The 26,718-nt window shown below is 41.6% G+C and overlaps 1 protein-coding gene across 4 annotated transcripts in view; it reads left to right on the top strand.

Moving 5' to 3' along the window:
• APLP2 (amyloid beta precursor like protein 2) overlaps positions 1–26,718 on the top strand; it is a 68,652-nt gene that overhangs the window by 6,852 nt on the left and 35,082 nt on the right. The gene's annotated exons all lie outside the window — the stretch shown is intronic.

Here is a 26,718-nt window from a genome sequence, read left to right as displayed (position 1 = left end):
GTTCAAGTTCTCTTTTTTTAGTAGTAAGTTGTTCATTTTTGTATTCTGACCTAAAGTTTTAAGAAAAGAAGTTACGGTTCCCTGTAGAGATTTTTATCAAAATCAAGGTGTGGGATTATTTGGAAGAGAGAAGGCTGCCAGCACCAGATACTCAATCAGTGGCCAGTGACCAGTGTGATGGGGATAAGATTGTGGTCCAGAAAAAAACTACTTCGTGTGTGGAGTGGGGCACCTAAAAGGTTGCTTAATTGAGCTGTCCCCACTGCCTTTCTACCCTGCCTGCCTTGGGCGCACTCCCCTAGTGGTTGTGGAATTGCTGCTGCAGCTCCAGGGGACATGCTCTGATACGATAATGTCCAGAGGAGGAAGAGATAGTCTCTTCCTGTGTATCTCCTTTTAAGAGTGAAGAAACGTTTCTCAAAGCCCACCAGCATAAGACCCCTCAGGTGTCACTGGATAGAAGTATCAGATGCTTCTAGCTAAAGCAAGCCTTGGCAAGGGGAATGGTACTGCCTCCACAGGCTCAGACTTCTCAGGGCCTGCTTTCTGAAGCATGTGGCCAGGAGGAGGAGGGTGGTGCAGCCTCGAATCAGGTTGGGCTTATCAGATGGTGATACCTCTTACTAAAAAAAAAAAAAAAAAAAAAAGTTGTGCTTGGTTGGAAAAGAAAGCTGTGGATGTTGGTGAGAACCCAGTGTCTGCTACAGGGGCATTCCCTGTCTGGGAAGTTATGTACCTGGGATGGCTGAAAGAGAAAGAAGTAATTTCTTCTGAAGAAATTATCCGTGGGTTAAAAGTTAGCTGGCAAAATGGAGACATCTGAGACATCACAATGCGTTTGTTAGATCTGGGATAATGTTATCATTTTAAAGGGATAATGCTATCCAGAACAGAATGACTGGAATGGTGAAGAATGTGAAAAATTTGACATGAAACGTGAATGGACTGTGAGGGAGGTATTTTGCCTAGATAAGAAAATGTGAGATTAGTGGTGTAGTAAGGATCATTAGTATTTTCGCATATTTAATGCTTTGTCTCTGGAAGGCTAAACATGTAACTTGCTTAGGCTGAAGCAGGGTTTTTACCCGGAGAGGTGAGCTATTAGAGCTTTTATTTTACTCCCTTTAATTATGAGCATTCCCCACATAGGATAGTTAAACATGTAAAAAAGACCCTTATGTCCAGCCCCCAGTTTTGTTGAATCTTAACATTTCTCGTGTACGTTTTAGCCTTTAAAAAAACAAAAAAACCACTGGATACAGAAATATAACATTACCAGTAAAAGCCTCATTTGAACTTTCCAGAAGTAACTCTTGAGTTAGGAGTTTACATTTCCATTCATATTTTCATTACACTTGCTTAGGCTGTTATTAGAGTCGTAACACATTTATCAACACATAGTGTTAATTATTTGTGCTTACTGTGGTGATTTTAGAAGGTAAGAATGTCAAGTTGTTTGAACTGAAAGTAAAGATAGTCCCTTATCAGGAAAGTGCCAGCCACCCTTGCTGCTTCTACCCACTGTTGAAAGCCCTTGGCCGGGCACGGTGGCTCACGCCTGTAATCCCAGCACTTCGGGAGGCCGAGGCGGGTGGATCACGAGGTCAGGAGATCGAGACCATCCTGGCTAACACGGTGAAACCCCGTCTCTACTAAAAATACAAAAAGAAATTAGCCGGGCGTGGTGGCAGGCGCCTGTAGTCCCAGCTACTTGAGAGGCTGAAGCAGGAGAATAGCGTGAACCCAAGAGGCGGAGCTTGCAGTGAGCTGAGATCGTGCCACGGCACTCCAGCCGGGGTGACAGAGCAAGACTCAGTCTCAAAAAAAAAAAAGCCCTTGAGTATTGAGCTTTTCAAAATTTAAAAGTACACAAAAGAATAAAAAAGCTCAGTGTGTTTTTGTAAATGAAACACGTGTAACTACCACTGAGGTCAAGAAATAAAACACTGCCAGTATCTCCTTCCCTTCCTTGCTCAGGAGTAACTGCTCCTCTGACTTGATGGTATCACTTTCTATATTTCCTTATAGTATTACCTCCCATGCATTTGTCCCTAAACACTGTAGTTCAGTTTTTCTTTTTTTTTTTTTTAGCTTCATGTAAGTGGAATCATTCAGTATATATTTTTATGCATTTGGTCTCTTTCACTAGACACATTTTTGACAGCCACGTGTATTGAGTGTAGCTGTGGCTCACTCCTTTCTGTTGCTGCATAGTACTCCATTATATGAATAAACCACCCAGTTTGTTCAGCTGTTGATGGACGTTTGAGTTGTTTCCAGTTTGAGGTTATTAAGATAATGCTGTTCTCTCTGTGGTTTGCCTTTTCACTCTCTTAGTGATGTCTTTTGAAGGAGTTCTTCATTTTAATGTCCAATTTTTTTTGTCTTTTTTTTTTTGTTATGGTAGGTGCTTTTTGTATCCTGTTTGAGAAGTCTTTTCCTATCCTGAGAATATAATGATAGTCAATATGGTCAATGAGGAACTTTATTGTTTTGCCTTTTGCATTTGGAGCTATAATTTATCTGGATTTTTGTGTAGATGTGAAGTTAAGGGCCATTTCATTTCTGTTTTTTTCCATATGGATATGTGGCCTGCACCATTTATTGTCAAGGTCATCCTTTTCCTTCTGCTCAGCTATGTCACCCTTGTAATCAAGTGTCTCCCTATGTGTGAATCTGTTCCTGGGTTCTCTCTTCTATTCCATTGGTCTCTTTGTTTATCCTTGCACTAACTCCACATTGTCTTAATTATTATATAATAAGATTTTATATTTACTAGATCAAGCCCTTCTACCCTGCTTGTCTTGAATAGCATCTTAGCTCTTCCCTTAACCCTTTTCTTTTCACATAAATTTGCCACATTTTACCAAAACAGCTTCTTGTTAGAATTTTGATTTTGCTTTGGGTCTGTAGTTTAATTGGGGGAAAACTGACATTTTTCGAATACCGAGTTTTCCAATCCGGGAACATGACGTGTATCTTATTTTATTTTATTTATTTATTTATTTATTTATTTTTGAGACAGGGTGTTGCTCTGTCGCCCAGGCTGGAGTGCAGTGGTACAGTCTCTGCTCACTGCAATCTTTTTCTCCCGGGTTCAAGCGATTCTTCTGCCTCAGCCTTCTGAGTAGCTGGGATTACAGGCACCCACCACCATGCCCGGCTAATTTTTCTGTTTATAGTAGAGATGGGGTTTCACCATGTTGGTCAGGCTGGTCTCAAACTCCTGACCTCAGATGATCCTCCCGCCTCGGCCTACCAAAGTGCTGGGATTACAGGTGTGAGCCACTGTGCCTGGCCCATGACGTATTTTATTTAGGCCCTCTATAATTCTACCTTCAATGTTTGGTAGCTTTCTGCATAGAGATCTTATATATCTTTTGTTAGATTTATTCATAGGCATTTGATCTTTTTTATGCTATTACAAATGGCATCTTTAAGATTTTTTGTTGTTGGTTTGTGTGGTTGTGAAAAATACAATTGATATTTTTCAGATTGACCTTGTATCCAGTAACCTTGCTAAACATGTATACTAATTATAATAATTTATCTGTAACTTTAAATTTTTCTGAGTATATTCTGTGAATTGTGACAGTTCTATTTCTTCCCATTCAATCCTTGTAACTTTTATTTCGTTTTCTTACTTTGCTGCCCCAGCTAAAATGTTCAGATAGAAATGATAATAGGCCGGGCGCGGTGGCTCAAGCCTGTAATCCCAGCACTTTGGGAGGCCGAGGCGGGCGGATCACGAGGTCAGGAGATCGAGACCATCCTGGCTAACATGGTGAAACCCCGTCTCTACTAAAAATACATAAAATTAGCCGGGCGTGTTGGCAGGCGCCTGTAGTACCAGCTACTTGGGAGGCTGAGGCAGGAGAACGGCATGAACCTGGGAGGCGGAGCTTGCAGTGAGCCGAGATCACGCCACTGCACTCCAGCCTGGGGGGACAGAGCAAGACTCCGTCTCAAAAAAAAAAAAAGAGAAATGATAATAGCTAGTATCTTAGTCTGACTTCTCAGAGGGAAACTGTTTTTGCAATTTATATGATACTTGGGGTTTTTTTGGTAGATAGCAGACCCTTTGTCAGATAAGGAAGAGTTTATATTCTAAGTTTGCCAAAGATTCTTGTCGTGAATGAATTTTGAGTGTTTTCTTTTTTTTTTCTTTCTTTTTTTTTTTTTTTTTTTTTGAGACAGAGTCTAGCTCTGTCGCCCAGGCTGGAGTGCAGTGGCACGATCTCAGCTCACTGCAAGCTCCGCCTCTTGGGTTCATGCCATTCTCCTGCCTACCTCAGGCTCCCGAGTAGCTGGGACTACAGGCACCTGCCACCATGCCCGGCCAATTTTTTTGTATATTTAGTAAGAGATGGGGTTTCACCGTGTTAGCCAGTATGGTCTCGATCTCCTGACTTCGTGATCCGCCCACCTCTCAGCCTCCCAAAGTGCTGGGATTATAGGCGTGAGCCACCGCGCCCGTCTAAGTTTTTTTCAAACATCTTTTTTTGCCAAATATAAGATGATCATATGAATTTAATTTTGATAGTGCAGTATGTAAGAAACTTTGCATTCCTGAAATGAACCAAACTTGGTTTATTTTCTGGATTTGGTTTGCAAAAATTGTGTTCAGGAGTTTTGCCTCTTTGCTAATAAGTAAGTTTGACCTGTAATTTTTCTCTTTTTGTAATATACCTGTCAAGTTCTGATTTCAAAGTTAATAGCCTCCTAAGTTTTGGGGGAAGAGAGCATTGCCTTTATTACTATTATTATTTTTTGAGACGGAATCTTACCCTGTTGCCCATGCTGGAGTGCAGTGGTGTGGTCTTGGCTCAACCTTTGCCTCCTGGGTTCAGGTGCCTCCTGCCTCAGCCACCTGAGTAGCTGGGATTACAGGCGCCAGCCACCATGCCTGGCTAATTTTTGTATTTTTAGTTGAGATGGGGTTTCACCATGTTGGCCAGGCTGGTCTCAAACTCCGGACCTCAAATGATCCACCCACCTTGGCCTCCCACCTTAGCAATCCAAAGTGCTAGGATTACAGGCATGAGCCACTATGCCCGGCCAGACATTTTATTTATACAGGTGCTTACAGATTGATTAATTTGAGGTCTAGGCTAATGTGTGTTCCAGACAAAAATTTTCATTCTACCTGGAGCCTGAGGACACTAGCAATCCAGGATCTTACTTAAGTTCCTGGGCTGTGATGACTGTAGGCTGAATTCTTTGGAGTCCTGTCAGTTTCTGATTTATCTTTCTTTTTTTTTTTTGAGACGGAGTCTTGCTTTGTTGCCCAGGCTGGAGTGCAGTGGAGTGAGCTCGGCTCACTGCAAGCTCCGCCTCCCGGGTTCACGCCATTCTCCTGCCTCACCCTCCCAAGTAGCTGGGACTCCAGGTGCCCGCCACCACGCCTGGCTAATTTTTTTTTTATTTTTGGTGGAGGCGGGGTTTCACTGTGTTAGCCAGGATGGTCTCAATCTCCTGATCCACCTGCCTCGGCCTCCCAAAGTGCTGGGATTACAGGCGTGAGCCACCACGCCTGGCCTTCTGATGTATCTTTCTAGATTCATATGGTTTGAGCTACAAACTCCAAACCTTTAAGTTCTCCAAGTTATTACGAAAAATTTAGAAAATACAGTTTTGATAAAAACAAAAAACACCCCAAAAAACAAAAGAGTAGATTGCCACTTATGTGTGTATAACCCGTTTTTTTCTTCATTTAACATATTGAATAATTTCCAGGTCATTACATATTTTATAACGTGTATAAATTTTTTTGGGATCACCCTTCATGGTTTGGGGCTTTTGAACACCCTGCAATTTTAAATGTACAACATTTGTCCCTCTAAGTAGCTATTCATACAGTGAATTTGGATTTGAGTAACTAAACTCTTGTATGAACATTCTGAGTTATTGCATAGGGATGTTGCCTACTAGCCAGTGATTGGATATTTGCAGCAGTATTGAACTGTTGCTTGAATATTTTACTGCATTTTGCCCTCATAAGGGTGATAAAAAGGAGCGAAAATGTTTATTTTATTGATAAGAAGCACATGGTGATAATTGGTGCTTTTTTGGTGTTTTTCTAGGTAGTTTCTTTGAACTTAAGATGATATAACAACTAGAAACTTTCTCTGTTGGAGAGATGGTAGTCAACACTTTTCCAGTCTTATCATACAGATTTTATTAACTTAGCCTTTTAATTTTTATTACTCAAAACTTCATATTTTTTTGTTTTTGTTTGTTTTTTTGTTTGTTTGTTTTTGTTTGTTTTGAGACGGAGTTCTGCTCTTGTCGCCCAGGCTGGAGTACAGTGGCACGATTTTGGCTCACTCCTTTTCGAGACTGAGTAATATTCTATTGTGCATATATACCACATTTTGTTCATTCATCTGTTAATGGACACTTGGGATGTTTCTACCTTTTGGCTACTGTAAAGAGTGCTGTTATGAAAATTGGTGTACACGTAGATATGGGAGTCCCTGCTTTCAGTTTTTTCAGATATTTACTAAGAAGTGAAACTGCTGGATCATATAGTAATTCTGTGTTTAAATTTTTGAGAAATTGCCGAACTGTTTCCCACAATGACTTTACTGTTCTACAGTCCCACTGACAGTGGACAGAGGTTCCAGTTTCTCCACATCCTTGCCAACAGTTATTTTCCGTTTTCAAATAATAGCTATCCTAATGGATGTGGAGCAGTATCTTATTGTTTTGATTTGCATTTCTCTAATAACTAGTGATGTTGAGTATCTTTTCATGTTGACCATTTTTATATCTTCTTTGGAAAAATGTCTATTGAAGTCTTTGGCCCATTTTCGAATTAGATTCTTTTGTTGCTATTGTTGAGTTGTCGGAGTTCTTTATATATTCTGGATGTTAATTAGATATGTGATTTGTAGATATTTTCTGTCATTCTGCAGTTTGGGTTTTCACACTCAATAGTGTCCTTTGATGCACAAAAGTTTAACTTTGATGAATTCCAGTTTATCTATTTTTTCTTTTGTTGCCTGCAGTTTTGGTATCATTTTTAAGAAATCGTTGTGAAATATAATGTTATGAAACTTTTCTCCTAAGTCGTCTTCTAAGAGTTTTATAGTTTTAGCTCTTAAGCTTAGGTCTTGATCCCGTTTTGAGTTCAGTTTTGTATATGGTTTAAGGTAAGGGTCCAGCTTCACTCTTCTGCAAGTTGCTATCCAGTCTCTGCAACATTTGTTGCATCCCTGTTGAATTGTCCTGGCAGATCAATTGACCATACATGTGAGGATTTATTTCTGGGCTCTCTATTCCAAATGTCTGTCTTTACGCCAATATAACACTGTTTGATTACTGTAGCTTCGTAGTAAGTTTTGAAATCAGGAAGTATGAGTCTTTGTTCTGTCTCAAGATTGTGTGATTTCATATGAATTTTAAGATGGATTTTTCTGTTTTCTGTAAAAAAACAAAACCCTGTTGGGCTATTAAGTATTGCATTGACTCTGTAGATTGTTTTAGGTAGTCTTGTCATAACAATATTGTCTTCTAATCCTCAAATGCCATAGAGCTTTAAAGTTAATTATTGTAAGTTTGTAATTAACAGAATACGATTAATTTTAGTTTACACTATGGCTTTTGAGTGTAAGGTGTTTGGTGAATTTTATTCTTTTAGAGTAACTGTCATCAGCATCCTCACTGTGATACGTAGCACATAACCTAAAGTTGAGGTTGAAGACCTGCATTCTGCAGGCAGAATGTGACCTGTCCTTGTGTTTTATTTGGCTGTTAATGTTTGACCTTCCTTGTATCTTAAGTTCAAAGTAAATATATCAATTTCCAAAGATCATGGGTTTTAATATAAAAATCCTGCTCCGGTTTTAAAGAAATTAGAACATCTGGCAGCAGGGGCTAAGTAGCAGCAGCCCCACTTCAGTTGGTGAAGAGAGCCTGTGGTCTCCCCGAGGGGGCTGAGTATGGGTCTCCATTTTTGTCTTACCCTCCAGCTCCCCATTCCCTGTCTGTGATGTAGAGGCAGTTGAGTTTTCAACCTTTGTTGAAAACGAGGAAAAGAGAACGTTGGTTTGAAATGATCTTTTGTAGTAAATATTTAACACCATGGCAGGTTTCAAGTGAACCAAAAACCACATTTCATAGCAGAATGGCCCTGTGATTGGTTGGACTCCACCCTGCCCCTTATCCTCTTCTGAAGAGGCTTTCTGTGTAATACTATCGAATGTTTTTCCCTCTAGCCACTTCCTATTAGAAGAATGATTATTTGCGGCTTGATTAGCTTCCTCAGGATCTACATTTAAAAAATATCCTGCTGGGCTGTTGTTTTGCAAGATTAATCTTGTGAATTGATAAAAGTCATCGAAACTCAATGTTGGTTAGTGTTGTTTTTAAACAATAGGAATAGTATTCAGGACAGATTAAAATCAGATTAAAATATTTTAAGTATTGCTTTTAAAAGATTAAATACAGAGCACAGACTCAAGCCTGATAAGCTCCCAGCCAAACAGTTTTTACATGTAGTTTTCCGTGTGTATGTGTAGTGAGTGAAGACGCTGAACTTGTCACAAAATGTGGATGCATGAGGCATATTATTGTAACTTGAATTCAGATGGCCCCAAAATTACCCCATTCACTCAGCATAATTGGTTAAATTTGGTCTGGGTGATATCTGTAAGTCATCAAAGGAAGGAATTTTTAGGACAAGGAAAGGATGGTTTGATTGTTCTAGGGGTAAGAAAACCATAAAATTTTAAGAAAGTCATTGTTCAGGGAAGGCTGCAAGCACTGGTAAGGAAACATAGAGTTTTCCAATAACTTAGCTGAAATTGGGAGTAAGAGACCTCTGAAGAGTCTATCTTTGGGAAAATCTCTGACTTCATTCTTGACATGATTGAGGACTTCATGTACAATGAATTAGCAATGAGAATCATCTAGGCATATAAACTGGAAGAAAATAAGGTTTGTAGAGCAGGCAACACCAGATACTCATGCTTGCTCCAGAGAAGTTTTCCAGGAAAAGCAAATGTCATCTTCTCTCTCTGCTTCACTAACTTTAAATTTTGAGACCTCAGGCAGTCTAGTCCATGAAGAAAACACTCCAGAATGACCGAGATACTTAAGGTTTTAACGACGTTTAAAATAATATGAAAAATAAAATGTTGTTAAAAACTTAAGTATCTCGGTCATAATTTGTGTCCTTTTTTTTTCTTTTGATATTTGTTCAGAAATAGACTCCCAACTTATGATATTAACAATATACCTGTAGAAAATAGGGACGGCCTTCTTTTTTTCACATTGCACAGTCTCCCCAGGTGGTTCTGCCTAATCTCTGGGCTTAAAATTCTTCCAGCCTGGTAATGAATAGAAAATCCTTACTTCCAGCTCACGTTACCCTCTGGAACGCCCATCCTCTATTTTTGTCTGGTGGACAAAAAATGCAGCACTTGGTAAGCTGTGAGTCCTTCCAGTATGATGCACTCAAAACTGAAGTTTATCAGTCTCCAATCCTCAGTCCCCTCCCTGCCACCCCTCTTCAATTTCTTTGGCCGTTAGCCTTGCCATTCTCCCAGTTGTCAGAATTAGAAAGCTGGACTCATTCCGACCCTTCCTTCATGTCCCCTGTCCAAGTATTTCTCATCTGTCCCTTTCCTATTCACACTGCTCCTGCCTTTGTTCATCATCTTTCGCCTGGATGAATGCAGTAGCTTCCTAACTGGTTTCCTGTCTATACTTCATCTTTCCTGATCATACCCTCCTACCTTCTAAAGTACGCGTAGCAGGGTCATGCACACGCTAGAAGGGAGCCCAAGCACACTTTACTTGGAGAAGAGTTCTGAAGGCTCAGCCCCTCATCCTCCATAGCTGTCGCTCTCCTGTGCCAAGTCCGTGCATGCCTCTGTTACAGCTCTTCTCAGTTGCAGCATGCTCACTGTCTCCATGTCCTCACCTCGCATTCACAGTGTGCACCTTACATTGTAATCCTGTTTCTCTACATCTGGATCCTGTCTCAGAGTATATGTGCTCCCTAAATACACATGTTGAGTCTTGTTTACCCAGTGTGTTTGTTTGCTAGAGCCGCTGTAACAAAGATGCCACAAATGGAGTCACTTAAGCAACAGAAATTTATTGTCTCACTTTTCTGGAGGCTAGAAGTCCCAGGTCAAGGTGTTAGCAGGACTGGGCTCCTTCTGAAGGCACTAATGAAGGGTCTGTTCCAGGCCTCGCTCTTGGCTTTTGGCAGCGTAACTCCAGTCTTCACGTGGCGCTTCCTCTGTGTGCATGCATGTCTGTCTGTTCACATTTCCCCTTCTCAGAAGGACACCAGTCGTATTGGATTAAGGGCCCACCCTGCTCCAGTATGACCTCCTCCCAGTTACATCAGCAGTGACCATATTTCCAAATAAGGTCACATTCAGAGGTATTGGGGGCTAGGATTTCAGTAAACGAAATTTGAGGCACTATTCAACCTGTAAGACCCAGTGGCTAGTGTGTTGACTGACATAACTGTAAAGTAATCAAGTGAAATGATCTTTGAATAAAGGGTCAGAATTTTATTTTCTTCAAAGTTATGTTTTTGACAAATAAAAGCTTATGATCTTGGGAATACTTTCCCAGCTCTAGTTTTCCAGTATATTCATAGTAGCTATTGCATTGTTGCATGTCAAAAGATGCTGGTGGAGTATTCTAGTTCTAGCTCTGTCTTGATGATAGAATGCCACTTCGTTTTCAATACAGTTAATGAATGAATAAACCAACAAAGAACAGGAAGGGAGAGATGCCTATGAAATCTTGAAGATGGCAAACAGACTGAGCCAGCACATCAGAAAAGGCTGAGCCCTCATCTTAGCCGGGAGGAGCCAACTAAAAGCAACCTCATTTGCAGAGCAAACTCAGATCTGAGAGAGAGAAAGCACCAGGGCCTCTGAAGACATGCTGAGGCCCCAGGGGACATAGATGAAACTAAATGTGAGCATTTAGTCCCCTGAATACCCCTCCCCACGTGGCAGTCTAGGAAAAGACTCGAGGTTTACTTGGGGACAGTGGGCCCAGCAGAAGGTGAGGGACTGAGCAGTGAAAGTCTCCCTAACCAGGCCCAGGGCAGAGAACTAACTGAAGGATTCCTCCCTGGAGAGGCAAAGGCCGCTCTTGACCTTGTGCATGTGCAGGAAACTTCCAGAAACTTCCAACCATCTTCTTAGTGTTCCCTTGTTAAATGTGAATTAGATGGCTTAGGATCACCAAAGGCTTCAGAAACACCTTGAACGTGAACGAGAACAAAACAGGAAGAAAAAGCAACTTGAAGGCAATGTAGGGAATAGATAAATAAAGACAAGTTCTTACCTCAAAGGAGAGAAGAGGGGGCATAACATCTATGAAATAATTGTTTGAAATTTAAAGATGTTCAGATAACAAAGGGTTCTTGGAAATTAGAAATGTGGAAGCAGAACTAAGACCCCAATAGAAATCTTCCAGAAGGAGAAAACAGAAAGAAACTAGAAAAGATAAGTAGAAGGTCAATCAAGGAGGTCTAAGATACAACTAATGAGAATTTCAGAAAGAGAATCGCAGAAACACAGGACTGTGTGTGTCCAGGCCAACAGGGCCACCGAGAGCTCAGGCCAGTGAGTGATGAAAAGACCACACCAAGACATGTTAGCTTGAAAGTTCAGAATACCAGAGATTGGGAAAATCGTGGAACTTTTATTTTATTTATTATTTATTTATTTATTTATTTTGAGACAGGGTCTCACTTTGTTGCTCAGGCTGGAGTGGAGTGGCATGATCTCACATCACCGCAACCTCCGCCTCCCTGGTTCAAGCTATTCTCCTGCCTCTGCCTCCCGCGTAGCTGGAATCACAGGCGTGTGCCACCATGCCTGGCTAATTTTTGTTTTTGTTTGTTTGTTTTTGTTTTTTTTTTTTTTTTGAGCAATCTTGCTCTGTCGCCCAGACTGGAGTGCAGTGGCGCGATCTCCACTCGCTGCAACCTCTGCTTCCTGGGTTCACGCCATTCTCCTGCCTTAGCCTCCCAAGTAGCTGGGACTACAGGCCCCTGCCACCATGTCTGGCTAATTTTTTTTGTATTTTTAGTAGAGACAGGGTTTCACCATGTTAGCCAGGATGGTCTTGATCTCCTGACCTCGAGATCCGCCTGCCTCGGCCTCCCAAAGTGCTGGGATTACAGGCGTGAGCCACCACTCTCGGCCGTATTTTTTTTTTTTTTTTTTGAGACGGAGTTTCGCTCTTGTTGCCCAGGCTGGAGTGCAATGGGGCGATCTTGGCTCACCACAACTTCTGCCTCCCGGGTTTAAGCGATTCTCCTGCCTCAGCCTCCCGAGTAACTGGGATTACAGGCATGTGCCACCATGCCTGGCTAATTTTGTAGTTTTAGTAGAGACGGGGTTTCTCTATGTTGGTCAGGCTGTTCTCAAACTCCCAACCTCAGCTGATCTGCTGCCTCGGCCTCCCAAAGTGCTGGGATTACAGGTGTGAGCCACAGTGCCCGGCCTAATTTTTGTATTTTTAGTAGAGATGGGGTTTTACGATGTTGGCCAGGCTGGTCTTAAATTCTTTTTTTTTTTTTTTTTTTTTGAGACGGAGTCTCGCTCTGTCGCCCAGGCTGGAGTGCAGTGGCGCAATCTCGGCTCACTGCAAGCTCCGCCTCCCGGGTTCATGCCATTCTCCTGCCTCAGCCTCTCCGAGTAGCTGGGACTACAGGCACCCGCCACCACGCCCGGCTAATTTTTTGTATTTTTAGTAGAGATGGGGTTTCACCGTGGTCTCGATCTCCTGACCTCGTGATCCGCCCGCCTCGGCCTCCCAAAGTGCTGGGATTGCAGACGTGAGCCACCGCACCTGGCCAGGATTTACTTCTATATGTAAAAAAAACCCAGACCTGCACAAAGGATTAGGAAGATTGGCTTTAGATTTATCAATAGCAGTGCTGAAAGCTAGAAGACCTCAAATTCTGAGGGAAATTATTTCCAGCCTTTAATTTAGCGCTCATCCAAATTATTGACAATATGTGTACATAAAATAAAAACCTTTTTCGGATCTGTCATGTTTGAATTTTCCATTCATACACCCTTTCTTAGGAAGCTATGGAGCACTGTGAGCCACTAAAATAGGAAGTTTAGAAAGAGGGAAGTACTGAGTCGAAACCAAAGAAAGGGGAAGGAATTTTCAGGACTCGTGAGAGCTGTGCCGAGGCACAGAGAGTAACTGGTCCAGATGAAAGCAGGGAAACGGAGGGCCGGAGGAGGGGTGTGTTCTAGAAAGGAGGGACTGAAACTAGTGGGTCAGCTAGTGTCAGACTACACTGAAGGGAGTTTTACTGATCTTCTCTGACAGTTTCAGGGAGAATTGGTAGTCAATGCATGTGAAACCAAGCAAGTAAAAGAAGATGCAGTTGCTTACTTTAGTGGGGAAATAGATGCCTAGAAAGGAATTGTAATCACAGTACGCTTTTATGTTATAATAATGGAAATAGACCAGATGCGTGGCTCACACCCGTAGTCCCAGCTCTTTGGGAGGCTGAGGCGGAAGGATTGCCTAACACCAGTAAGATTCTGTCTCTACAAAAAAGTAATGAAAATTAGCTGGTGTGGCATGTCTGTAGTTACAACTACTCGGGAGGCTGAGGCCAGAGGATTGCTTGAGTGTGGGAGTTCGAGACTGCAGCGAGCTATCATTGCACCACTGCACTCCAGTTTGGGTGACAGAGAGAGACCTTTCTTTAAAAGTAATAATTACAATGGAAATAAAGAAGTATTGATTTGACCATGGGACAGGTGGGTGGATGGGTGTAGGGTTTGGCAGTTTAAGAATTAAAAACATTGGAGGATAATATCTGGACTGAAAAGATACAGAAAGAAAACGTGTAGAAATGTGGAGATAAACAGCAGGTGGAAGGCCTGATAGCTGTGGAAGCACAGTCTCTGCAGAGCAGGCGCCACTCGGGTGGAAGCTGTCCCTCTAGTGTGAGCTCTGGCCTTGTACTGTGTGGCTTCTCAAACTGTGTGCTTGGAGTCACTTGACAAAAATTAAAATTGAGAGAATGGAAACTTGCCATCTTGCATAAGTTTTTTTGTCATTTAATTTGTCAACTTTTAGTAGGTCACCTTGTATGAAGACTAGTACACTGTTGATTTAGAAATACCTGCAGGTTGTTACCAGTTTAGCGCAGTATCTTGAAGAAACCAAGAGCATAGGCTTTAGAGTCAGTTGTTTACTTGGGTGTAAATGATGAGCTACTGCATGCTAGGGCTGTTCCCAGATAACAGTGGTTAGGAAAATACATGAGGCCTCTCCCCTTGACGAACTCACGTTCTAGCGTTGGGAGATGGACACTGCAGATCAATGAACAAGGTATTTTCAGATTGCTTGAGAGAGAGAAAACCCGGAATGGGTTGGAGGAGAAGGCCTTCCACGGAATGCCCCTTTGAGCAGAGTCCTGAGGGTGAGACCACCACACCTGCTTGGGAACAGCAGGGGAAGGGAGTTCTGGGAGTTCATCAGAATTCAGGACAGTCATCCTCAACAAGAGAGGACAGTTGGCCTTGAGGTGAGACAGACCCTGGCTTGTGACATCAAGGGTGGTGCTGGACTGTGGCAGGGGCTGCATCATGGTGGGCCTTGGAAGCCACATTAGCCACTCTGAATTCTCTGGAATAGAAGAGCAGTGTGTTCTACCTTGAGGTGATTCAGAGTGCTGGGTGGAGACTGGATCCTGGAGGGCTCCCAGTGCCCACCTGACAAGTAGTAAAAAAAGTGCTGTTGAGGCTGGGCCCTGTGGCTCATGCCTGTCATCCCAATACCTTGGGAGGCTGAGGCTGGGGAATTGCATGAGACTTGGAGTTTGAGACCAGCCTGGGTGATATAGCAAGACCTCATCTCTACAAAACATTTAAAAATTAGCCAGGTGTAGTGGTGCACATCTGTGGTCTCAGCTCCTCGGAAGGCCAAGGCAGGAGGATCACTTGAGCCCAGAAGTTCAAGGTTATAATCAGCTGTGATTGCACCACTGCACTCCAGCCTGGGTGACAGAGCAAGACCCTGTCTTTAAAAAATACCAAAAAAGGTGCCATTGGATTTTACACCATGCGGGTTCATGTGTGCTTACACACACGTTTACATTCGTTTTATTTATTCTTTTTACTCGAGGGTAGCTTTTCCTGCTGTCGTTTATGCATTTATTAGTAGTTAGGTGGTTTGAACCCCAGAAGGTTAACTAATAGCCAGTGCAGCAAGCAGTAAACACACTGACTAGTGGCTCATACTTGCTTTATTACTTCAGTTTTTTAAATTGTTGATTAATTACAATAATGCACATGGGCATGGGTCCAAGACAGGAAGAATTATTGTCTGCAAGCAGATCTGCTGTAAGCTGGTAATACAGTCTGATTTACTTTTAAATTTAAATGCCACATAAATCATAGGAAAGATGTCTTTTAACTTGCTTTGAATTTGGAAAGGGTAGAGCGCTTTCGTGTTTTTGTTATTTGCACGGTTTTAATGGGCATTAGAAGTTAAATTGATTTGCTATATCCAGATTGATATCTGAATGTTGTGTGCACCTAATAAAATGTTTAGCAGAATGACTGTATAGAAATTTGTATTTAAAATGTAAAGTTTCTCTCTCCCTGCCCTGTGAAAATCATTTTGGCAAATTGTCATTTTTTTTGTTATAAGCAAAGATACGGGTTATTCACCCAAGAATTTCATGCCTTTCAGCATAGCAGAACCTTAGAAATTAAAGGGCCAGGTATGGCGACTCACACCTGTAATTCTAACAGTTTGGGAGGCCAAGGAGGGAGGATTGTTTGAGGCTGGGAGTGCAAGAGCAGGCTGGGCAATATAGTGGGACCCTGTCTCTGCAAAAAATTTTTGTTTAATTAGCCAGGTGTAGTGGTGTCTGACAGAGGGAGCGTCCGTCTCAAAAAAAAAAAGATGTTTTCAGTTGCATGAATTTGTTTTCTTATTTTTTCCCAGATACATTAAAGGAAAAGAGATCTAGTGAAGTCAATTTCAGATCTCTGACATTGGTTATTCGTGTTTGTGGTTTTAACCTCTTGAAGTCAGTTACAGCATTTCAGCCAAAGCTGGCATGTTGGATAGTTTCTCAACTTAGCCTTGGTAAAATCACTAATTCGAGTATTTATTTAGTGAAATAGTTGGTCAGAAAAATGGAATATTTTTAAAAGAAGTGTAATTTTTTGCAGGTACATGAAATACTCAAACTATGCTTAACCCGATTTTTAGTGACTGGCTTAATGCATATAAAAACAAAGTATATATCATAGAGTACCAGGTCAGCCAGAGGAAGCTTGTAATTTCTGAGAGTATTGCCAGGTTTGTGCTCGGATATTCTACAGAAAACCCTTCATCATTTGTATTATTTCTGTCATCTGAATCAATAAGAATGATTTAGAATAAACATATTTTATTATTAATATTTAATGAGTAGTACTTCTGAGTGTTACTTGAAATCATTTCACTCTTCTAAGGTTTAGGAAACATATCCTTCTACATCCCCCCAGCCCTGCTCTGCACGTACTGGTCAGCACACTCTTAATAACTGCCTAAGTAATGGCTGGCCAACAAGTTCAAATGTTAAGCCCAACTTCACACCATTTAGATCATCTTATATTAATTCTGAGGCCTCCTGCCTTTCTGACCTCTGCAGTTAGCATGCCTGACAAAGTATGAGAAATGCCTGCTTTGCTTTGGAGTCATAGTGAATTCTGACTTAGTGAGGGAAGCCATCTTTGTTTCTAAGCCATGTTTCTCCTGCATGGGGAGTTTTAGGAAAATAGAGTTCCATCTGTTATAGTGTGAAAAAAAGTTAATATTGTAGGTGTCTCATTTAATAACTAATCTTTGAGTAGCACTCTGTTTATGTTGCACAAAAGTGAAAACTAAGGTCAAGAGAGATTAAATAACTTCCATGAGATTTCATAGCAAGGAAGCAGAATGTCCATCAGGAAAACCAGTTTAGCAAAATAATTTACATAGTGCTCTTCTGATCACAGAAGCGTTTTGATAGTTGCAGATTCATCTTGACTTCACTTCCAAGTCCCGGAAGCTGGGCTAGAGCCAGGAAGTCAGCAACTCTTGGCCATTTTCATTTAAATGTATTAAATCATTCATCTAAACGTTTGGTGACTGAATTCCCACGAAATATGAAGCGTTAATGCAACCTGCTTTCCTCATGTCCATAGTTAATGCGTAAAGAAGGAGTGTGCACTCTTTTAAACCCATTTCATGCCATCCTGGATTTGGGAAGGATGGCCAGTCATGTGGGGACTTTGTGGCCTCTTCCCTTATGCACCTTGGGTTCAAGCCCCGGTTCTGTGTCGTTGCAGCCAGAGAATGGAAAGAGCCAGCCTGATGACAGTGATGCTGACGTGCTTGCTCTGCGGCAGGCCCTGTGCTCAGCGCTTCTGCGTGTTATCTTAATCGAGTCCTCACAACAGGCCTGAGCCGTCGGTTCGTTAGTAACCCTGTTTTGTAGATTAAAAAATTAAAACCTGGTAATAATGAAAGCTACCAGTGCTTTGAAGAGCGCTTCTATGTGACAAGCACTTTTCAAACACTTAACATGTATTAACTCATTTAAACGTCAAAGCAGCACTGATGTGTAGTTATTATTGTCATTACCTTATAGATACGAAAGTGAGGCCCAGAGAGGTTAGGTGACCTGCCAGAGTTGGCACAGCCAGTCAGTGATGGAGGTGGAGCTCTGTCACGGGGTGTCTGCGCCTTAAAGCCACACTCTTGGTCCTTCTCCCAGGTCAGTAGTGCAGTGAGTAGAAGAGTAATGGTTGGCCGAGGCCAGTCCCTAGTGTCTCCATACCCCCTGGAAATAAGTTTCTTGGACTTCCTATTTATAATGGACAATCAGAAAAAAACACAGGGACCGATGAAGAACCTGTTCATTTGAGAATTTCAGGTGTGTAAACACTGTTTTGCATGGGTTTTTTTTTTTTTTTTTACATGAAAGTATTTTATGTATTTGTATATTTTCAAAAAACTTCCCTCAGCTCTCATCTCAGGGACACATACTGAAAGACAGACCTCTATTAAATCATGATGCTTGGCTCCTTACCACTATAATCCAGATGGACAAATTACCATGTTTCCATAAAAAGCATTGGAGACAGCTTAAACCATTTTCAATCTTGGAAATGATACCTCATTTATACTTTAATATTTAAAGCTCTAATAAAAGCTGGGGTTATTAGTATAAATTACTGCCTGTGAAAGTAATACCTAACAGCTGGCATATGTCACTGTAAGAATAATGTCCTTTTACACATGGAGTTTTCCCCCTACACCCAGTTCACCAGTTTCTAATTAGAATTAAGTTTAAATGTTAACAAATCAAAAGGCCAAGAATTTTCCATTCATGTAATGCAAACTCTCAAGAATAGGTTTTTTCCTTTTACTGCTATAAAACTGGAAAATGCTTAACAAGAATCCTGCTATTTTATTAGATAGTGGTTTGAAGCTTCACTTCTCTGCTGTTGAAAAAGATACTCTTAAAGTTTCAAACTGTGGTCACTGTTTGGACAGTAAAAAAAAATGTGGCATTTCTTACACATTAGGCTCTGGGTCAGAATCGTAATAGTCTTCCAATTGCAGAAAAATAGAATTTAATATGTGTACACATGGGGCTTTACTGTATTAGGATGTGTACCCGTGTGTTTATTTGTTGTTGTTGTTGTTTTTTGAGACAGAGTCTCGCTCTGTCGCCCAGGCTGGAGTGCAGTGGTGCGATCTCGGCTCACTGCAAGCTCCGCCTCCCGGGTTCACGCCATTCTCCTGCCTCAGCCTCCCGAGTAGCTCGGACTACAGGCGCCCGCCACCACGCCAGGCTAACTTTTTATAATTTTTTTTAGTAGAGACGGGGTTTCACCGTGTTAGCCAGGATGGTCTCGATCTCCTGACCTCGTGATCCACCTGCCTCGGCCTCCCAAAGTGCTGGGATTGTAGGCGTGAGCCACGACCCCGGCCCCCGTGTGTTTAGAATAATACACTTTTCAGGTTTTGAGCCTGTTCCGATTTTACTTACTAGTTGCACTACCTCAAATTGTGTCTTCTCTTTTTGACAGAGTAGACTCTTAATATTGAAACAATGCATTCCAGATTGAAATCTAGGCATATAATAAGCAGAATTCAAAAACACTGTATTTTGAACAAATTTTAGACTTTAAAAAAAGTTGCAAAAATACTACAAGAGTTCCCCTGTACTGTAACCCTGTTTCCCTTAATGTTGACATCTTGCATAACTCGTAATGCCATGATCAAAACCAGGAGGTTTGCACTGGCACAGCACTGTTAACTGACTTACAGACGTTATTCAAATAATTGCTGCAGTTTTTCCACTAATGTCCTTTTCCTGTTCTGGGATCCTGTCCAGGCGCCTGCATTGCATTTACTTGTCATTGCTGCTTAGTCTTCTCAGATCTGTTGCAGTCCCCGCTCTTTCCTGATCAGCACCCTCAAATGTCTCATTGTGGATGAGATTAACGTAGGTGTCTGATGTGTCTCTCTGCCCTCAAGTAATTGTTTTCCCTTTTGTAGCCAATATCTTTGGGGAGATACCTTGAAAGGATACTAAGAACAGGATTTTTTTTTTTTTTCACTTTGTTCAGTTTAGTAAATCTTTGGTGAAGGTTCATAAAACAAATTTATGAATCTTGAAGTACCTCAGCACTTGAACAAATATGAATGAAAATAATACATAGGATCTTCGTATCTTTTAATAGATGGTCCTTTTACTGACTTTTCCTTAAAAAATGTTTTTGAACAAGAGCGTCGTACCTTTCGCTGTCAGTAGCTTGCGAGTGGTAACTGGATGCCTCAAAGGCCTGCTTCATTCCGCATTTTATTAGAACCAGAACTGTGTTAACATTGCCTTCGCAGGGTGAAACTTGAATACAAGTGTGTCTCATAAAGCCGGATTCCTGTTCAAAGAGACCTAATTCTCCCAGTAGTAGGATCAAACCATGTTCCTGGGAAGATGCTCCCTCTGTGGCAGGCACCTTCACAAGCCCTGCAACCAGATTTGATCCTGGAATAGTAGCTTCAATGAGGGCAGAGATAACTGGGTGTGCACGTTTGCTTTGGAGTGAGAGGACTGCCTGGTCCTGAGGGCTTTGTGAAGGGAGGTAGGCTTAGATGGGCCCAGGAGTTGCATCACTTGAGGTGATTAAAGGCCTTGGTTTAAAGTAGGTTGAGACCTAGATTTATTTAGATTTACATATTTATTTCCTTAAGCCATTTCAGGTTTTCGACCAAGTTACTAGAAGCACTTTTTACCAAGTTGAATTTCTGTCCTTTGATTGCTAAACTGTTCCCCAAGCCAAATTAATAAAATGGATTTTCTTATTAAGAATGAATTATTAAGCAAAATGGAAGTGCTGGGCTAGGGAAGCAGTTGATGCAATTTGTTTTCCAAGCCTTAAAAGTGCTGCAGTATGCATAGATCACAAGGACTGGCTTAAGTGCCAGCACATGGGGCATTAATTTTTTTGGTAGAGGATTCCAGGTTTACAGGATATCAGAAGTGCTGACTTGGCAACAAAATCCCATTTGTAACATGTTAGATTAGGAAACAGATTGATTTATATGTTGATATAATGGATCAAGGCACAGTCTGTGCTTAAGGAAATGGAGAGCACATTAAATAAGGGCATTTTCAAGGTAGAAGTACAAACATTACAGAAAAAATTAGCCTTTTATGCTCTAGGTAGGGTTGGGGCATGTTTGATTAGTTGACTCCTAAAACATGGTCCACAGAGGCTTTTTATATTTCAGATGATACCTTCTTGAGAGTCTCTTAAGACCACAAGGATTAATCTTTCTGAACTCAAAAGTGAATCACTACAGCATATTAGCCGTCTGGATTGATTCCAGTTTCTCTGCTTTTTCTTGGTGGTAACTGATGTGAGGATCTGTTGGTGCTTAGCTGCCTCTTCCTGTTGCTTTAACCTCTGGTATTTTAAGATTCTCTTTAGGGAAGATAGTACTGACCATCTCAGCACAGAGCTGAAATGCACTTACCACTGATGTGTTGACCTTAGTGGTTGACCCATAAACTGAACATTTATACAGTTGGAACTCTTGTGGTCTTTTAGCCAACAACCGTAATGAGTAACATGTGGAACATAATCTTTGGTGCTGATAAATGGCTTTTTACGATGAAATTGACCATTCCACACTGTGGCTTGGGTGACCTCATGTAACTAGTTACTGTTTCTGAGCTATATTCTTTTTTGGAATTTAAGGGGTAAATGGTTTCTCCTTCTGCAGGCTGAACTGCTGAAAGATTAAATACCACCTGAAATCTGATTTGTTTAGTAGCTGCCTTTAATGTAAAAATATAGAAGGCCAGAGAGAATCTAGGAAACACTGCTCAGAAGCTTTCAGATTTAACTATAGGAGTTCATTCATAGCAGGTTTAGGAAGCACATTGCTTCCGACCTGTAGATTTGGCTTTTCATTTACATATTTATCATGTCTTCTTGGATTTTCTTCACTTAATTCTATCTGAGCTTTTGAAGTGGGAAGCAAAGGATTCGGGAGAGAGCACTGGTTTCAGTACACGAAAATATCCCTGGGGTTTCCTTAGCTTTATCTTTGGGTATCCCCATTTTTCTCCACACACAATCCAAGTTTCTAGCCATAATCCTTAGATTACAAAAGAACAGGCCTTTTGGTACACATCTTTTTTGTTTTTGAGACAGATTCTCTGTCTCTGTTGCCCAGTGTGGAGTGCAGTGGCGTAATCTCGGCTTCACTGCAAACTCTGCCTCCTGGGTTCAAGCGATTCTAGTGTCTCAGCCCCCCCATGCCTGGCTAATTTTTGTATTTTTAGTAGAGACAGGGTTTCACCATGTTGGCCAGGCTGGCCTCAAGCTCCTGATCTCAGGTATCCACCTGCCTCAGCCTCCCAAAGTGCTGGGATTACAGGTGTGAGCCACAGTGCCCGGCTTGGTACGCACCTTGAACTAAGTGTGAAAATTATGCACATCTGTCTTGTGCATCCTTTATAGCTTTTAGTGATTTGTTTGAATTAAGCACCACTAGAATATTACCTATGAATAGGTGTGTGTTCCTTTCTACACATATCTTTAGGTGTTTTTTCCTTCTTTGGGGGAAGCAGGAACTCACCTTAGTCTGTAGTTCATGTGCATTCATACTGAAGGCAGAGGGCCTTCTACTTTAATAAATGAGTATTCATCCCAGCAGGGTAAAGTCAGTTCTAGTTAATAAAGGTGCTAATTGTTTGTTGGGTTTAACTGAGGTGTTTTTCAGCCCTGATAGATATTGGCAACATTTTAATTCCAAATTAGCTTTCTCCCAGCTGTCCAACAAGGGTTGGTGCTTCCTTCTCTTATACTAGTAGAAAGCAGGTTCATTTTAATAAGCTTTGAAGCAAAACATATGTCAGATGGTAAATTGGTCCTGGAAAAAGACCATAATATATTTCACAATCAAATTTAAGTTCCTGATTAGAAGGATTGTTCATGTCTGTGTAGTTCATCAGCATAAATAAATGAAAGTTTCCTAGAAAATCATACATTTTCCATATATTTTAAAAGTCAGCTAGGCGTGGTATCTCACACTTAGGATCCCAGGCCTTTGGGAGGTCAAGGCAGAAGGATCACTTGAGCCCAGGAGTTTGAGACCAGCCTGGGCAACACAATGAGACCCCCATTTCTACCAAAAAATAAATACGTGTATACTGGGTGTGATGGCGCATGCCTGTGGTCCCTGCTACTCAGGAGATGAAGGCTGGAGGATGGCTTGAGCCCAGGGGGTCGAGACTGTAATGAGCTGAGATTGCCCCACTGCACTCCACCTGGGTGACAGAGCAAGACCCTGTCTCAAAAAAAAAAAAAAAAAGGTGGGGGCATCAAAGCTACCCTTTCTTGTTAATAGGAAAACCAGAGGTTGCTCACTGCAACCTCTGCCTTCCGGGTATATGCTGTTTTTAAAAAGAACAACATAGTAGATCATATAACCTAACCCTCCTCCTCCACAAGTTTTAACTTAAGAACTTTTTTTTTTTTTTTTTTTTTTTAAATTTTGAAGAAGGTTTTGCAATTGGGGACTCTCATGGCTATAACCATGAGTAATGGCATGTTTCTAGAGAGATGCCTGTGCTTCTCTCTCTCTGTCTCTCTCTCTTTCTCTCTCTCTCCCCTTCCTTCTTTCCTTCCTCCCTCCCTCCCTCCCTGTCTTTCTGTCTGTTTTTTTTTTTTTTTTTTGAGACGGAGTTTCGTTCTTGTTGCCCAGGCTGGAGTGCAATGGCGTGATCTCTGCTCACTGCAACCTCTGCCTTCCGGGTTCAGGAAGTTCTCCTGCCTCAGCTTCCTGAGTAGCTGGGACTACAGGCATGTGCCACCACACCAGGCTAATTTTGTATTTTTAGTGGAGATGGGGTTTGTCAATGTTGGTCAGTCTGGTCTCGAACTCCCGACCTCAGGTGATCTGCCTGCCTTGGCCTCCCAAAGTGCTGGGATTATAGGTGTGAGCCCCCATGCCCGGCTGATGCCTGTGCTTTTCTCGTGCATGTCTGCAGGAGCCTTGCTGTCGTCATGTTACTTGTCACCTATAGCTTCTGAGCTGTTAATGGTTAGACTGCACATAAAGGGATACGGGCCAAAGACAGATCTTATGGAATAGCTGATTATTTTTACCCAACACGAGAGAAAATTATTCATGAATCCCCTTTAGTGTTCTGTGTTTATGAATGATGCCATCACATTTTGAGTCATGGGAGCCAAACTTGAACCTTCCTTGTCCTCATCCCTCATACCAGTTATCACACCTAGGCCTATTGTCTCTTGAATCTCTCTGTCCACCAGTCCACCTTAGCCCGAGCTACCATTTATTCCTCTCTTGGAATGTGCAACTCCAGCATCCTGAATGATTTCGCTGCATACACTCATTTCCTTTCAGTCTGTTCTTCACCGTGCAACTAGAGAAAGCATCAGAGCTTTGTTATGAAAATAGTAACTATGCTTAAAGCCTCTCAACACTTCAGTGATAAGGACTGAAGTCCTTTCTTGGTCTGCAGACTCTTGTCCCTGCATGCCTCTCCCACCATCTCTCTGCCTCAAAATCAACACTGCCTCCATGTGGGATGCTTAAAGTGCTACTCAAGTGTCACTCTCTTTAGGAAGCTTCCTTGATCAGCTTCCTACCCAAGCTTAGGTCAGATAACTTTTTTTTTTTGAGATTTGAATCTCACTCTCTTTCCTAGGCTGGAGTGCAGTTGTGCAATCTCGGCTCACTACAACCTCTGCCTCCCGGGTTCAAGCAGTTTTCCTGCCTCAGCCCCCTGAGTAGCTGTGATTACCGGCATCCGCCACGGCATCCGCCACCACGCCTGGCTAATTTGTGTATTTTTAGTAGAGACGGGGTTTCGCCATGTTGGCCAGGCTGGTCTTGAACTGCTGACCTCGTGATCTGCCCGCCTTGACTTCCCAAAGTGCTAGAATTACACGTGTGAGCCACTGCGCCCGGCCCAGATTCCTTTTTTATGTGCTTTCTCAACGGTGTGTTCTTTTCCTCCTTAGGACATTTGGGAATGTGATCACACTTTTTGTGAGTTTTAACTCTTGCATTAGAGCCCCAAGAAAGCAGGTCATGACTTTTTTGCCCACTCTTATATCCTAAACACTTAGCATATTTCTTTGCAAAATAGTAGTTGCTCAATAAAATTTTGTTTTGTGGGTAAATTAAGTAAAATTATTGGAATTTTAGTAATTCTCTACTTTCATGATTTGGTGTGTGCAAAGGATTAGAAAGTAGATTTGCTTTTACGAGGACAGACTGCAGGTGGATTATATGTTCTAAAGTTAGAAGTATCCCAGGTGGGGATTGAGGGTTAGATTTTTCCTTTGCCTAAGTCTCAGGATACAGAATCGACGTGCAAAAATCACAAGCATTCCTATACACCATTAACAGACAGAGAGCCAAATCATGAGTGAACTCCCATTCACAATTGCTTCAAAGAGAATAAAATAACCTAGGAATCCAACTTACAAGGGATGTGAAGGACCTCTTCAAGGAGAACTACAAACCACTGCTCAATGAAATAAAAGAGGACACAAACAAATGGAAGAACATTCCGTGCTCATGGATAGGAAGAATCAATATTATGAAAATGGCCATACTGCCCAAGGTAATTTATAGGTTCAATTCCATCCCCATCAAGCTACCAATGACTTTCTTCACAGAATTGGAAAAAACTACTTTAAAGTTCATATGGAACCAAAAAAGAGCCCGCATTGCCAAGACAATCCTAAGCCAAAAGAACAAAGCTAGAAGCATCACACTACTTGACTTCAAACTATACTTCAAGGCTACAGTAAGCAAAACAGCATAATACTGGTACCAAAACAGATACAGACCAATGGAACAGAACAGAGCCCTCAGAAATAACACCACACATCTAAAACCATCTGATCTTTGTCAAACCTGACAAAAACAAGAAATGGGGAAAGGATTCCCTATTTAATAAATGGCGCTGGGAAAACTGGCTAGCCATATGTAGAAAGCTGAAACTGGATCCCTTCCTTACACCTTATACAAAAATTAATTCAAGATGGATTAAAGGCTTACATGTTAGACCTAAAACCATAAAAACCCTAGAAGAAAACCTAGGCAATACCATTCAGGACATAGGCATGGGCAAGGACTTCATGTCTAAAACACCAAAAGCAATGGCAACAAAAGCCAGAATTGACAGATGGGATCTAATTAAACTAAAGAGCTTCTTCACAACAAAAGAAACTACCGTCAGAGTGAACAGGCAACTTTGGGAGAAAATTTTTACAGTCTACCCATCTGACAAAGGGCTAATATCCAGAATCTACAAATAACTTAAACAAACTTACAAGAAAAAATCAAACAACCCCATCAAAAAGTGGGCAAAGGATATGAACAGACACTTCTCAAAAGAAGACATTTATGCAGCCAACAGACACATGCAAAAATGCTCATCATCACTGGCCATCAGAGAAATGTAAATCAAAACCACAATGAGATACCATCTCACACCAGTTAGAATGACAGTCATTAAAAAGTCAGGAAACAACAGGTGCTGGAGAGGATGTGGAGAAATAGGAACACTTTTACACTGTTGGTGGGACTGTAAACTAGTTCAACCACTGTGGAAGTCAGTGTGTCGATTCCTCAGGGATCTAGAACTAGAAATTCCTCAAGGATCTAGAACTAGAAATACCATTTGACCCAGCCACCCCATTACTGAGTATATACCCAATGGATTATAAATCGTGCTGCTATAAAGACACATGCCACACGTATGTTTATTGCAGCACTATTCACAATAGCAAAGACTTGGAACCAACTAAAATGTCCATCAATGATAGACTGGATTAAGAAAATGTGGCACATACCATGGAATACTATGCAGCCAAAAAAAGGATGAGTTCATGTCCTTTGTAGGGACATGGATGAAACTGGAAAACATCATTCTCAGCAAACTATCGCAAGGACAGAAAACCAAACACCGCATGTTCTCACTCATAGGTGGGAATTGAACAATGAGAACACTTGGACACAGGAAGGGGAACATCACACACCGGGGCCTGTCGGGGGAGGGATAGCATTAGGAGATACACCTAATGTAAATGACGAGTTAATGGGTGCAGCACACCAACATGGCACATGTCTACCTGTGTAACAAACCTGCACGTT

This window comes from Nomascus leucogenys, chromosome 15, assembly GCF_006542625.1.
Source record: "Nomascus leucogenys isolate Asia chromosome 15, Asia_NLE_v1, whole genome shotgun sequence".
Taxonomy (NCBI): domain Eukaryota; kingdom Metazoa; phylum Chordata; class Mammalia; order Primates; family Hylobatidae; genus Nomascus; species Nomascus leucogenys.
This window is presented reverse-complemented; position numbering and strand designations above follow the sequence as displayed.